General features: G+C 39.3%; 1 protein-coding gene across 1 annotated transcript in view; it reads right to left on the bottom strand.

The window, feature by feature from the left end:
- LOC134302448 (zinc fingers and homeoboxes protein 2) overlaps positions 1–15,043 on the bottom strand; it is a 95,560-nt gene that overhangs the window by 57,885 nt on the left and 22,632 nt on the right. The gene's annotated exons all lie outside the window — the stretch shown is intronic.

Genomic DNA, 15,043 nt, shown 5'->3' with positions numbered 1-15,043 from the left:
TTCAAACACACTACAAAATGTTGTGGAAAGCCTTTCCAGAAGAGTGGAGGCTGTTATAACTGTAATGGACGGAGGGGCAACTCCATATTAACATCCATGATTTTGGAATTGAATAGGTTAGGTTTAGCTATTCTTATTTAGGCATTTTCTCCTTTTTTCTCCCAATTTAAGCATACCCAATGGGTCTTCCACTGCTGGAGACCCTGATTGCATCCAAAGACAGTATATTTGTCCAACACACTCCCTCCAACATGCACAGTCCACCGACTGCTTCTTATTTGCCCATACTTAAGGGGATTTGTGCGTGGGCCCAGTCTTGCACATGGAGAGTCACGCGCCGATCTCCGTGTTCCTTCACTTCTGTACATGCACCTCAGGCTAACAACCAGGGTCCTTACACAGTGTCAAAGAACCCCCCTCCTCTTTTTTTAAGTCTGGTCTTTTTCTATCCAGCAGACTAGTGGCCAATTTTGTCTGCTGCAGGCACTGCCCAGCTGAGCGTCAGCTGAGCTGAGATTTGAACTCGCCACCTGGGACCCTTTCTTTTAAGAGGACATGTGCCTTCATAACAAAACAGAGCCAACAACACCCTCAATGTAAGCGACAAGTATGCATGCCTGTAATGTTCTCTTGGTGTATGCTACACCAATGCCCAAATGTCAAAAATATAGTAAAGAATTCTAATGGAAGACACTTCATACTAAGAATACCAATAGAGCTGATCAGTGTTATTAAAGCACAGATGGTACGTTTAATGCTTTCAGGAATGCGTATTGTGATACAATGTATTGCAACTGATACTGTATCATCACAGTTCCCAGTCCCAGTCAGTAGTCATACAATAAAATGCACTACAAATTGCACTGTTGGTGACACAACAGAGTGGCTAATAAAGTTGATGGTGCATAGCAACATGAGTTCTAGTTCATGAGACCTGTACCCCACCCCAAGTCCACACTTCTCTTGTATTTCTGTCAAAAAATACTGTTTAAATTGAAACAAATCAATCAATACGAAACTATTTGTCCAAAGTGTACTTCAACTAATAGTACATCCAGCAGTGCCAAAACACTTAGTGCAAAGCAGGAATACACCTTGGTTAGGTTGTCAATCCATTACATAGCAACACACTCTCACCTATTTACTCACAAAGTACAAATTTATTTTTAGGGCGCCCAGGTGGCACAGCAGGATATTCCGCTAGCACACCAGCGCCGTGATTCTGAATTCCTCAGTTCGAAACTCAGTGTTACCACCGGTCGGCTGGGCGCCATCTAGCGGGCATAATTGGCAGACACGTTTCTGCTAGGGCGGGATGACCGGACTATGTGGGTGGGGTTTTCAAACGCTGTCTAAGGACACTGATTAGCAGATAGAGAGGCGCCTGTGCAGAATGCATGGGTGAAAAAGGGTTCCGCTAAGGGCTGGGCACGGGTGGCAAGATACCCACCTCGACTGCAATCAGGGATCCCCCAGCAGAGGAAGGCAAACTGACTACGCTAAATTGGGAGAAAATTAATAAATAAATAGAAAACAAATATTATTTTTGCTTTGGATCCCCAGCGGTGCTATCAGTCAGTCAGGCATATGCATGCAAACATTTATATTATTAATTTAGTACTAATATTAATATGTATGTTAAAAATGAAGGTAAATAAAATGAATAGTTACAATATTATGCTTTAAGGTAAGTGTTTTGTTCATTTACTACTTCCAAATTCTTCCAATTTTCTACTCCCTACATTTCAAAAGAAAATTACCTTTGAAACAAATCTTTAACTTTTTACTGAAATTTGAACCATATGCATATTAAAAGTTTTTTTTGCATATTGACAGTTGTTTATTAAGGTGTGCATTTTAGGCATTAATTATTGACTATTTACCTCACTTAAAAGCTTTGAACTTTTTAAAAATGGATTCAGATCAATTTCCAGGCAATTAAAAAACAATGAGAGTTATTTGGACTTCACTGTCTGCCTCCCTATGCACTAACTTTGGAAAAATTTTAATAAACTTTTGAATAGTCAGCACAAATAAATAAATAAATTTAAAAACTGAAACGACTTTTCCATTAACTGAAAATACTGACAATGATGATAGATACTAAGGTAAAAGACAGAACAGAACGTGCATGGTGGTACCTATGTCACCAATATGTTATACAGTATGAACACTGCTGATTATAGCACAGTGGATAAATATCTGGCATATAAATGTTGGTATATTAATATCACTGCGGGGTCAGTACATGGTCACTTAAATAGCCTGTGCATATATATATATATATATATATATATACACACACACACACACACACACACCCACACACACACACACACACACACACACCAACCATAACATTAAAACCACCTCCTTGTTTCTACACTCACTGTTCATGTTATCGGCTCCACTTACCATATAGAAGCACTTTGTAGTTCTACAATTACTGACCGTAGTCCATCTGTTTCTCTGCATGCTTTGTTAACCCCCTTTCATGCTGTTCTTCAATGGTCAGGACCCCCACAGAACCACTACATAGCAGGTATTATTTATTTAATTCTCAGCACTGCAGTGACGATGACATGGTGGTGGTGTGTTGGTGTGTCGTGCTGGTATGAGTGGATCAGACACAGCAGCGCTGCTGGAGTTTTTAAATACTGTGTCCACTCACTGTCCACTCTATTAGACACTCCTACCTAGTTGGTCCACCTTGTAGATGTAAAGTCAGAGACGATCGCTCGTCTATTGCTGCTGTTTGAGTCGGTCGTCTTCTAGACCTTCATCAGTGGTTACAGGACGCTGCCTACGGGGTGCTGTTGGCTGAATATTTTAGGTTGGTGGACTATTCTCAGTCCAGCAGTGACAGTGAGTTGTTTAAAAACTCCAGCAGCGCTGCTGTGTCTGATCCACTCATACCAGCACAACACACACTAACACACCACCACCATGTCAGTGTCACTGCAGTGCTGAGAATGATCCACCACCCAAATAATACCTGCTCTGTAGTGGTCCTGGGAGAGTCCTGACCATTGAAGAACAGCATGAAAGGTGACTAACAAAGCATGCAGAGAAACAGATGGACTACAATCAGTAATTGTAGAACTACAAAGTGCTTCTATGTGGTAAGTGGCGCTGATAAAATGGACAGTGAGTGTAGAAACAAGGAGGTAGTTTCTTTTGGGCCCTATTACACTTCTAGACCTTTTAAAATTAAGATCAAAAGCATCTACTATTGGTTTCAATCCTTCCTCTTTGCACACAGATTTCTTCTCTCTTTTTTTATGGATTGTTGTTATGCATTAGGATATGTTGTTTCTAAACTGGGGCACTAATGTTACCTTTCACAGTTTTCAGTTTTGAATATGTATGTCTATATTGGACTTGCTTAAGCTAAAAGAAAATGTATTACCACATATTTCAATTCACCCAATCATCAACCTCTCCAGAACTATGGGACGAGTACAGAAGATCCAGTACTACACATGGAAAAGAAACAGCTGAGGCAGTTGTTTCTAAAATACTTTTGCTAACATTCACTAGAATGCTGACATTCACTAACTGCCTGTAACAGCAGCTGTGGCCAGATGGAAAACAGAACAAAACATAAGCTCATGGGTCTCAGGATGGTCGAAACAGGACATGAAATCACAGTCTTTAGTGAATACTGGATATCACTGGCATATATGGGACTTTAGTGAGGGAACATCTGTTAAAAAAGATGTCATAACTGGAGGCCAGCAAGCAAAGGCTATCATAGTTAAATTCAATATGGATGTTTTACCCAATTGCTCCACAAAGATGTGAATTCATATGTCCACACGTGCTAGATCATTAAGCACAAGTGTTATTACCTTACTATTGTTTTACACTTGACATTTACATTCACAAAGTGACTTAAATGAGACTGAATTTAATCTGAGCACAGGGTAAAGCAAATCTGTGTTCAATGTCTTGTTTAAAAAAAAAACATAAGCAGCAGTGCTGGAAAATCAAAACCTTTTTATCACCAGCACCTGCATTTATTAAGTTGTAGCCTAGTGGTTAGGGTACTGGACTAGTAATCCAAAGGTCACTGGTTCGAGCCCCACCACTGCCAGGTTGCCACTGTTGAGCCCTTAAGAAAGACCCGTAACCCTCAATTGCTTAGACAGTGTACTGTCACAGTACTGTAAGTCCCTTGGATAAAAGCATCTGTTAAAAGCTAAAAATGTAAATGTATTAAGCAAAACCATGCCTGAAAAATAACATTATAGTTGAAGTCAAAATTTACAAACACCTCTATGGCCATGGAAAACCACCTCCTTGTTTCTACACACAATGTCTATTTTATCAGCTCCACTTACCATATAGAAGCACTTTGTAGTTCTACAATTATTGACTGTAGTTCATCTGTTTCTCTACATACAGTTTTAGCTTGCTTTCACCCTGTTTTTTAATGGTCAGGACCCCCACAGGACCACCACAGAGCAGGTATTATTTACAGTGGGGTACAAAGTACAAAGACTTCAACAGTCTATAATTTTTATGGAAGGTTTATTTTAACAGAGAGAGACAGAATATCAACAAAAAATCCAGAAAAAAAACATTAAATAAAAGTTATAAATTAATTTGTATTTAATTAAGGGAAATAAGTATTTGATCCCCTACCAACCAGCAAGAATTCTGACCCCCACAGACCGGTTATGTGCCCATGAGGCACACAAATTAGTCCTGTCCCTGTATAAAAGACACCTGTCACAGAATCAGTTTCTTCCGTTCAAATCTCTCGACCACCATGGGCAAGACCAAAGAGCTATCAAAGGACGTCAGGGACAAGATTGTAGACCTGCACAAGGCTGGAATGGGCTACAAGACCATCAGCAAGAAGCTTGGTGAGAAAGAGACCACTGTTGGTGCGATAATTCGAAAGTGGAAGAAATACAAGATCACAGTCAATCACCCTCACTCTGGAGCTCCATGCAAGATCTCACCTGGTGGGGTAAGAATGATTCTGAGAAAGGTGAGGTCAGTCCAGAGTTACACGGGAGGAGCTTGTCAATGATCTCAAGGGAGAATTATAGACTGTTCAAGTCTTTGTAAGGGGGTAAACTTACAAAATCAGCAGGGGATCAAATACTTATTTCCCCCACTGTATATGAAGAGCACCTGAGAGAAAGTAAAGGACATCTATGCATGATGTTGTTCTTCCAGCAACCACACTGTCCTCTTATAGTTCTTACTTGGTGTGACTGAGGCAAAGACATTCCTTTAGAAAGGAAAGCTTGTAAAATCTGTTACAGACAGATACATGCAAGTTCTGTGCTGTCTCTGGCTTCACTGTGTAATCCTTCTCCTACTTTTTCCTTCTTAATAGCTGGCTGCAGTTTGTTTTTGGCTCCAGTTACCATTTCTTATATACACCCCCCCCCCAGAAACTTCCTTACCTGCTATTCACATTTCTGCTATTCCAAGATTTTACAGTTTCTCATACAGACAGACAGACAGACAGATAGATACAAGCACTTTGTAGTTTTACAATTACTTACTGTAGTCCATCTGTTTCTCTGCATGCTTTGTAAGCCCCCTTTCATACTGTTCTTCAATGGTCAGGACTCTTCCAGGACCACTACAGAGCAGGTATTATTTGGGTGGTGGATCATTCTCAGGACTGCAGTGACACTGACATGGTGGTGGTGTGTTAGTGTGTGTTGTGCTGGTATGAGTGGATAAGACACAGCAGCACTGATGGGAGTTTTTAAACAACTCACTGTCACTGCTGGACTGAGAATAGTCCACCAACCAAAAGTATATCCAGCCAACAGCACCCTGTAGGCAGCGTCCTGTGACCACTGATGAAGGTCTAGAAGATGACCAACTGAAACAGCAGCAATAGATGAGCGATCGGCTCTGACTTTACATCTACAAGGTTGACCAACTAGGTAGGAGTGTCTAATAGAGTGAACACTATTTAAAAACTCCAGCAGTGCTGCTGTGTCTGATCCACTCATACCAGCACAACACACACTAACACACCACCACCATGTCAGTGTCACTGCAGTGCTGAGTACGATCCACCACCTAAATAATACCTGCTCTGTAGTGGTCCTGTGGGGGTCCTGACCATTGAAGAACAGGGTGAAAGCAGGTTAAAAAGTATGCAGAGAAACAGATGGACTACAGTCAGTAATTGTAGAACTACAAAGTGCTTCTATATGTTAAGTGGAGCTGATAAAATGGACAGTGAGTGTAGAAACAAGGAGCTGGTTTTAATGTTATGGCTGATCAGTGTATATCATGTAATGATATCTGAAAGTCCTATAGTCGTACCAGTTTCTGGATCTCATCCCATTCACAATTCTTCAAACGTTGGCCAAAAACCTTGTTTACTTTTATTAAGCACATGATCACTCCTATCCTCTGTTTTAATCACTCCTATCCTCTGTTTTAAACACGCCTATCCTCAGTGTGTCATCTATAATCAGTTATCTCTCTGTTATTCAGAGTAACTATAGCCCTGGAGTTGCATTCTCATATCAATATCTTGCAGTCACCCTGGACAACACTCAGATTGCAGCATTTAAGAAAGCAAGGAATATAAGTACAAGATCGTGTTACTGACCTGTCATGCTAACCTGACTTTATTGTTCAAGTTCTTCCTGTACGACACCAGGCGCATTAGACCATTTCTCTCACGTAAAGCAACTCGAATGCTTGTACAGGCTCTTACCACCTTGTTTCTTTTCTTTTATCCTTGCCCACGTTGCTTAAAGGATTTTAGTTGAATGACTCTTGGACAGTTTCTTACTTGTACTAGATTAAAGACACGTCTACTGAAGAGAATACAAAGAATTTCTGCAAGTCATTTTGAAACACAGAGTTTGCAAAATGCTGTAAATGTAAACCAGCTATAAACCCTGTCTATTGGACTATACTAAAAGCCTTTTCTACTAAAAAAATAAACAAGTCTGGTTAAAATCTTGAAATTCAACAAGAATGTTGTGTCAAAAACAACCTGAAATGCATTAACAGGTTTCCCATACATCCTTATGGGAAAAAATACCTTGAAACTCAACGCCTTTTAAACTCGACGTCACTCCCAGAACCAACTGATGTTGAGTTTCAAGGTATTACTGTATTAGAAACAAACTCTATAATGATCAGGACTGAGTGTTCGAGCTCTTCCAGACAAGAGAATTTTAAAAGATCTGTTATGTACGTTCTGTTGATGGCAACTACGTGGGTCTCTGACAACACACTGTACAGTAAATATCCCAAACTCCTGAGAGTGAAGGCAGGGGGTATGGGTGCTTGGAAGAAAGTGAGAAAAGGCAAAGAAGTAGAAATAAACAACCACTTAAAGTTTATAACTATTTGTATTAGCTCAGCACCTCTTAAGTATTTTAAAGCAATTTTAGCTCCAGCCTCAGAGCAGATTGGGGGGCAAGCAGTGCTCCACTTTCCATGCTATTTCCAAACTATAAGCTACAGAATGTGCCATGTAAACATCTTATTCCAGTTGTGCACTCCAAACAAGGCTGAAAGTCTGCAGTGGTTACTACATCAAGCAGATGGAATGTTATTCCAATAAGGCCTGTGACAACAATAAGATGTACTATGTACTACTTTGATTCTTTAAAGCTGACATAGTTGCTTTTTTAATGTTATGCCAAACAGCTAACAGGAAAAACCCATTCTTTCTCTTTGTTCTTTTATGCAGCATAAAAGTGATTCACTGGCTGTGTCCCAAACCGCATTTTGTGTACTACTTGGTGTGTCAGTATACTAGTGGCGATGTACCACTTAAATTATAAGTGTATTGATATGCACATGTTTATGTTTTTATTTTTAACACTGAGGTTTCTGATAGATGGGTGGCTTGGTGGGTAGCACTAACGCCAAAAAGCAAGAGAGTCCTGGGTTTGATTCCCAGATGGAGCAGCCCAGGTGCATTCTGTGTGGAGTTTGCATGTTGCATGTCTGGACCGGAGGAAACCCATACAAACACATGCAGTCAGTCAAGTCTTTCCAGGTATGTGTGTGTGTGTGTGTGTGTGTGTGTGTGTGTGTGTTTTCCCTGCGATGGACTGGCGACCTATCTGGGGAGTTTCCTGCCTTTCACACCGCGACCCTGACTAGAGTAAAACGGTGGTAAAACAGACTATGAATATATGAATTACCATTCACTTACTACCTAATCCATCCCACCACTTGAGAGATGCTATTGGCGGTTAAAACTCAGAAGTGGGTCAAACTTGAACCACAATGCTGCAAATAGATAATTATCTCACTCACTCACTTTCTTAACCGCTTATCCAATTGGGGGGGTGCTTTTCAATGGGCGCAAGGCACACAGTAACACCCTGGAAAGGGTGCCAGTCCATCGCAGGGCAGATACACACATACACACACAAATTCATCTATAGGGCAATTCAGTTTCTCCAATAAATCTGACTGCATGTTTTTGGACTGTGGGAGGAAACCGGAGCTCCCGGAGGAAACCCACGCAGACATGGGGAGAACATGCAAACTCCGCACAGAAAGGACCTGGACCGCCCGGCCGTCTGGGGATCAAAACCAGGACCTTCTTGCTGTGAGGCGACAGTGCTACCCACCGAGCCACCGTGCCACCCTAGATCATTATCTATTATTATATCTATCTTATGAAATAATCTTGAGATGCATATGTTAATTTAGCATTTTTCAATAGGAGACATGTATGGACTGCAGGAAGGTCAGTCTGGCACCTGCACTTTACATTTACATTGAATTTACATTTATGGCATTTAGCAGATCCTTTTTTAAGTGACGTATAAATGTGACTAATACAATGCAAGCAATTGTGGGTTGTGAACCTTGCTCAGAAACTGTGTAGAGGCGACTTATTGGTGGGGTTTGGACCAGCAACCTTCTGATCACTAGTCCAGTACCTTAACTGCTTGGCTACCATGGTGCAACAAAAGCATATGACAATTTTGACTGAATACAATGCAAGCGATTTAGGGTTATGGGCTAAGGGGCCTAACGGTGCCAACTTGGAGGCAGTGTGGTTCCGATTACTAGTCCAGTAGTCTAATTGCTTAGTTACTGCTGCCCAAATCCAATCACCCAAAAACAGATGCAATACAACACTGTAACGAATCGCTCTGCAGTGTAAGCTAATGGGTAAGCCTCTGATTATACAGCCATGCTAATGTGACACTTGCAGAATGTGGCTTGAAGTGTCATGTTGAAAAGAGCATGAACAAATATCACTGAAAAAGGCCACAAATGCTGCTCAAAAATGTGTCAATTTATTTTAACATAATTGGTGCGCTCACAGATCTGCACCCCAACACCACAACAGACCCTGGCTTTTAAATCTTACTTCTAAAGGTACTTTTACAAATTTACAATCTAAATGGTTCCTTTCATCATTATAGCTATAATATATATTCATAAACAACAAATCTGTTACAGAAGCATGTCGGTTTTGAATGCAGTGCTGTCTGAAGGATCATAGGTCATGGTCTATCAGTAGAGGTTTTTGGTCTTGCTCATAATTTGAGCAAATTTCCTGGATTTCCTGAATCTTTTAAAGATATTTTGCTCTTCAGTTGTTTGTTAGGATATGTTGTTCTTAAAGTGCTTTTATGTTTTTAAAATTTTACTAAAAATTTTTTTGACAAGTCGCAAGCCACATACCATCCAGGGTTATAGGCCTTTACTGGGTGCTTTTCTTTGCAAAGTGACCAAAACAATTCAAGCAATTGAGTATTAAGAACCTTGCTCAATGCCCAACATTGGCAGCTTGGTGGTGGTTCAGTATGTTTCTGTCATTTTAAGATTTAAAAAATGTTAAACAGACAAAAATCGTTGTTTTTTTTATTACTTTATGAACTAAAGTTAACACGGTAAAACTTTTCTTTTCTTAAATACAGGCAAGTTAAGAAGATTCGCTCACCACTACTTGTTGTGTTTAATTTGCATTGTAATATTAAGTTTGTACTTTAAATCCAGACAAGACAAGAGGCAAGAGTAGTGTTTACTCAGTACTATATACTGGCCAACACTACTCTTGTCTCTAGTCTTGTCTCCCTCAAATACTTTTAGGTTAATAATGTTTTTTTAGAAATGTCTATTTATTGTAGGTCTTTGTATTTATCGTACTGTTTTCTATCTGCTGCACTTTATAGACTCCCTTCTAGGGTTTTGAACAAGCTGTGGTATGGGCAAAATTCAGCTGCAAGGATTCACATCACCCCAATATTGAAACATCTACACTGGCTTCCAGTACAATACCGAATACAATATAAACTGGTGCTGGTTTTTAGTTCTTTATACGGCCTCGCACCTTTATGTTGTTAGTCAGATTACATCATATTCTCCAGCTCGGTCGCTTCGCTCTTCCACCTTGCATCTGTTAAAAGTTCCCCCTCTAAATTACGTACATTTGGTGACAGGGCATTCAGTATCGCTGGCCCCAAGTTGTGAAATAGTCTTCCTCTTGAGCTACGTGTCAGCTCATCTGCAGCCGTGCTCAAAACCCGTCTCAAAACCCATCTTTTCCAGCTGGCTTTTGGGTGACCCAGAACTGTGTCACATGTTTAGTGTTTCCATATTTGTAAATGTGTATTTTATTTATAATTTTTCTTAGATTTTCTTTATTTTTATTGTACAGTGTCCTTAGGTGTCATGAAAGGCACTTTTTAAATACAATTTTATTATTATTATTAATATTATTATCTGTACTGTCTATATTGTCTTGTCCTGCACTTTTTGTTCTGTGTTGCACCCTGGTCCTGAAGGAATGATGTTTTATTTCAATATGTACTTGTATATAACTGAAGTGACAATAAAGCCCCTCTCTCTCTCAAGAAACAATAAATCGAATTGATCAAGTTCAGAAAAAGAATGAGTACATCCTGAGATTATTGTATTAATATTAATATGATCCTGAGAATACTACACCCACAGTAAGGTATGAAAGTGGGAGCATCGTGAAATGGGGCTGCTGCACAGCAAATGATACTGGGACATTACATGTCAAAAGTAGAAGCAATTAAGAAAGAGATTGTTGGAGGAGAATTTCAAATTATTTGTTAAAAAATAAATCTAAATGTTCTAAAAGGTCAGGAACTCCAAACTTAATGACATATAGTCCATGCATGGCCTAGCTAATCTTAAATCTAACTGAAAATGTATGAATGTATTGCAAATCCGTCAGCGGGATCATCATAACCTTGAAAAATCGAATATCACTAGACAAAAAAATTCAACTGCAACCACAATGCTGCAAATAGATCATTATCTATTATTATAATTACCTCCTTGTTTCTACACTCACTGTCCATTTTAACAGCTTCACTTACCATATAGAAGAACTTTGTAGTTCTACAATTACTGACTGTAGTCCATCTGTTTCTCTACATACTTTTTTAACCTGCTTTCACCCAATAATTGGTCAGGACCACCACAGAGCAGGTATTATTTAGGTGGTGGATCATTCTCAGCACTGCAGTGACACTGACATGGTGGTGGTATGTTAGTGTGTTGTGCTGGTATGAGTGGATCAGACACAGCAGCGCTGCTGGAGTTTTTAAATACCGTGTCCACTCACTGTCCACTCCAAGTCAGAGATGATCGCTCATCTATTGCTGCTGTTTGAGTTGGTAATCTTCTAGACCTTTCTCAGTGGACACAGGATTCTGTCCACAGGGAGCTCTTGGCTGGATATTTTTGGTTGGTGGACTATTCTCAGTCCAGCAGTGACAGTGAGGTGCTGTGTCTTATCCACTCATACCAGCACAACACACACTAACACACCACCACAATGTCAGTGTCACTGCAGTGCTTAGAATGATCCACCACCCAAATAACACCTGCTCTGTGGTGGTCCTGACCATTATAGAACAGGGTGAAAGCAGGCTAAATAGGTATGTAGAGAAACAGATGGACTACTTATGGTATACATGGACCTATATGGTAAGTGGAGCTGATAAAATGGACAGTGAGTGTAGAAACAAGGAGGTGGTCATGATGTTATGCCTGATCGGTGTAATTATCTTAAGATGTAGACATCTCAAAGCTGTCACTGCAGATAAAGTTTGCAAAGTTTAAATGTTATGAATTTAAAAGGACAGATGTGTCTAAATTTAAAGTTGATAAATACATACATGAAGTACATAAAAAACTGGAATACTTTATTACCTTCACTGAGCTGTTAAAGGCTCACAGTATGTGTGTATTTGCATTTTTGCGCACTACATCCTATTTATTTTAATAAAGTGAGTTGTGGTACAGTGAACTCATGGCTAAACGTTTAACAAAGCTCAATCGTATGCAAATGAGAGCTTATTATGCACTGCGTTTAGTCAATCAGGCGAGTGCTTCATAAAGATGGGGACTTTAATTTACCATAGCCAAACCTGAATTAACATAAATGAAAACTCACCAGCAGCGAGTGAGCAGTGAACGTTGGTGCCGTGACAGAGTCACGTATGCAAAGCACCCATGTGTCAGGGGTACCATCACCGTGTGTCCAGTTTAAATCTGGTCGCAGTGAAAATCATCTTCACTTTGCTTCGGTTTTGCTTTAGGTGTTTTTATGGGAATCATGATTTAGTTTTAAGTAATTACTAATATAATATGTCGAAATTAGGCCCACTTTAAAAATCCCTCACCTGATGAAAAATCTTTTTTCCTTGATGAAATGTGCAGGGTCCAATCAAAGTCCAATTCTTTTTTAATGATTACTGACCATTATTAGTTGAAAGTTAATCAAAAAGCTTTTAGCAGCCCATTAAAATAATTAAAACCAGCAAAAGGCTTAAGCAAATGTGGCAGTAATGTAGAACAATTAATAAATATAAAAATTATAACAAGAGCTAGTTCATCATTCACAACAATAAAGTCAGTAGTAAGCAGTCAATTAAAACAATGTACAGTAGACCCTTGACTTATGAACCGTTTACCATATGAACATTTTGGGTTACGAGCTTTTTTTTTTTTTAAACTTAACGTACAAACAAATTTTGGATTACGAACTGAAATTCGCAAACGGACGAAACACGTGATGTCACGAAGAGGTATATACAGAACTTCGACCGTCTCTCTCTCTGTATATATGTATATATACATTGAGCGAACATTCGGACAGCAGACGTTTATATTCTGTAAAATTCAATATCAAAAGGGCCCCAAAGAATGTGCAGAAAAAGCGCAGTGGTGAGAAAATAAAAATATCTATTACTATTTGTAGTTGTTTAATTACTCCTGCCAGTAGCTGTCACTGTGTAGCAGACAGCGGGGACAGTGAGTGAGAGAGAAGAAGGAAGTCGGCTCAGTAAAGTATTCTTTCTTTCGTGCAATTACACCTACAAAATACAACACTATTGAAATAAAGAAGGAAATAATAGAGAAATATGAGAGTTATTGTTGTTTCTGGTAGATACATTTTATAAAAAAAGAAGGAAATTTATTATGGTGTATGGTACAGCACACGTACTGTACTGAAATGTGATGTGTGTTTTTATGTACAGTACAGTACTACTGTGTATTGTTGTTTATTATTGTTTATTACAGGAATGTCTATTCTATAATTTAAGATTTAAGGCAGATTTATAACAAAAAAGACCTTTTAAGACATTAGAAAGGTTAGGTAAGGGGGGGTGGTTTGGGAGGTCTGGCACAGATTAATTATATTTACATTATTTATTATGGGAAAAATAGGTTTTAGCCCTTCGGAACCAATTACATTCATAAGTCAAGGGTCTACCTACTGTAGTTATTTATCAAACATGAGATTCAGCTGGTATCTTAAAGCGGATGGCAAGTTGATGTCAGAAATGAACTTGGTCCTACAAGTATCTTACCATTATTTGCTGTTCACATGTGCATAAATAATAGACATGAACATTTCTTAATACATACTACATGCAGCCTTATTTTCTTATCTAGTTTCTTATTTTAATGATTTAAATAATTTATTGTTTAAATTATTTAAATAAAGAAAAATTTTGAATCAAGAATTCAAAGTGTGCTACCCAAAAAAAGTTTCAGATTTTGGAAAAACATCAGTGCTGCGGGTAACAATACGATACCTCGTCTCAATTCAAATATTAGCTGTCATTTTCTTTTCAAAACAATGGAATTATTACTGCAAACTACACTGATCAGTCATAACATTAAAACCACCTCCTTGTTTCTACACTCACTGTCCATTTTATCAGCTCCACTTACCATATAGAAGCACTTTGTAGTTCTACAATTACGGACTGTATGTTTCTCTACATACTGTTTTAACCTGCTTTCACCCTGTTCTTCAATGGTCAGGACCCCCACAGGAACACCACATATAGTCCACATGTATTATTTAGGTGGTGGATCATTCTCAGCACTGCAGTGACGCTGACATGGTGGTGGTGTGTTAGTGGATGCTGGTGCTGGTATGAGTGGATCAGACACAGCAGTGCTGCTGGAGTTTTTAAATTCCATATTCACTCACTGACCACTCTATTAGACACTCCTACCTAGTTGGTCCACCTTGTAGATGTAAAGTCAGAGACGGTCGCTCATCTATTGACCCACCACCCAAATAACACCTACTCTGTGGTGGTCCTGGGAGAGTCCTGACCATTGAAGAACAGCATGAAAGGGGGGTAACAAAGCATGCAGAGAAACAGATGGACTATAGTCAGTCATTGTAGAACTACAAAGTGCTTCTATATGGTAAGTGGAGCTGAGAAAATGAACAGTAAGTGTAGAAACAAGGAGGTGGTTGGAATGTCTGATCGGTGTATATTTATTAACATTCGTGATGAGCACATTTTACACACTATGCATCTACATTTTTGGCATTTAACAGACGCTCTTATCCAAAGCGACTTACAGTAATGTGACAATGTATAGTCAAAGCAATTGAATGTTAAGGGCCTTGCTTAAGGGCCCAACAGTGGCAACCTGGCAGTGGTGGGGCTTGAACCAGCGACCTTACCGTTACTAGTCCAGTACCTTATCCGCTAGGCTACAACTATCCTGCACTTCCCATATACATATACAGCAACATAATATAAAAGAACAAAGTAAA

The sequence above is a fragment of the Trichomycterus rosablanca genome, chromosome 1 (assembly GCF_030014385.1).
Source record: "Trichomycterus rosablanca isolate fTriRos1 chromosome 1, fTriRos1.hap1, whole genome shotgun sequence".
Classification (NCBI taxonomy): Eukaryota; Metazoa; Chordata; class Actinopteri; order Siluriformes; family Trichomycteridae; genus Trichomycterus; species Trichomycterus rosablanca.
The sequence above is the reverse complement of the archived record's forward strand: the minus strand, read 5'-3'. Positions and strand labels throughout refer to the sequence as shown.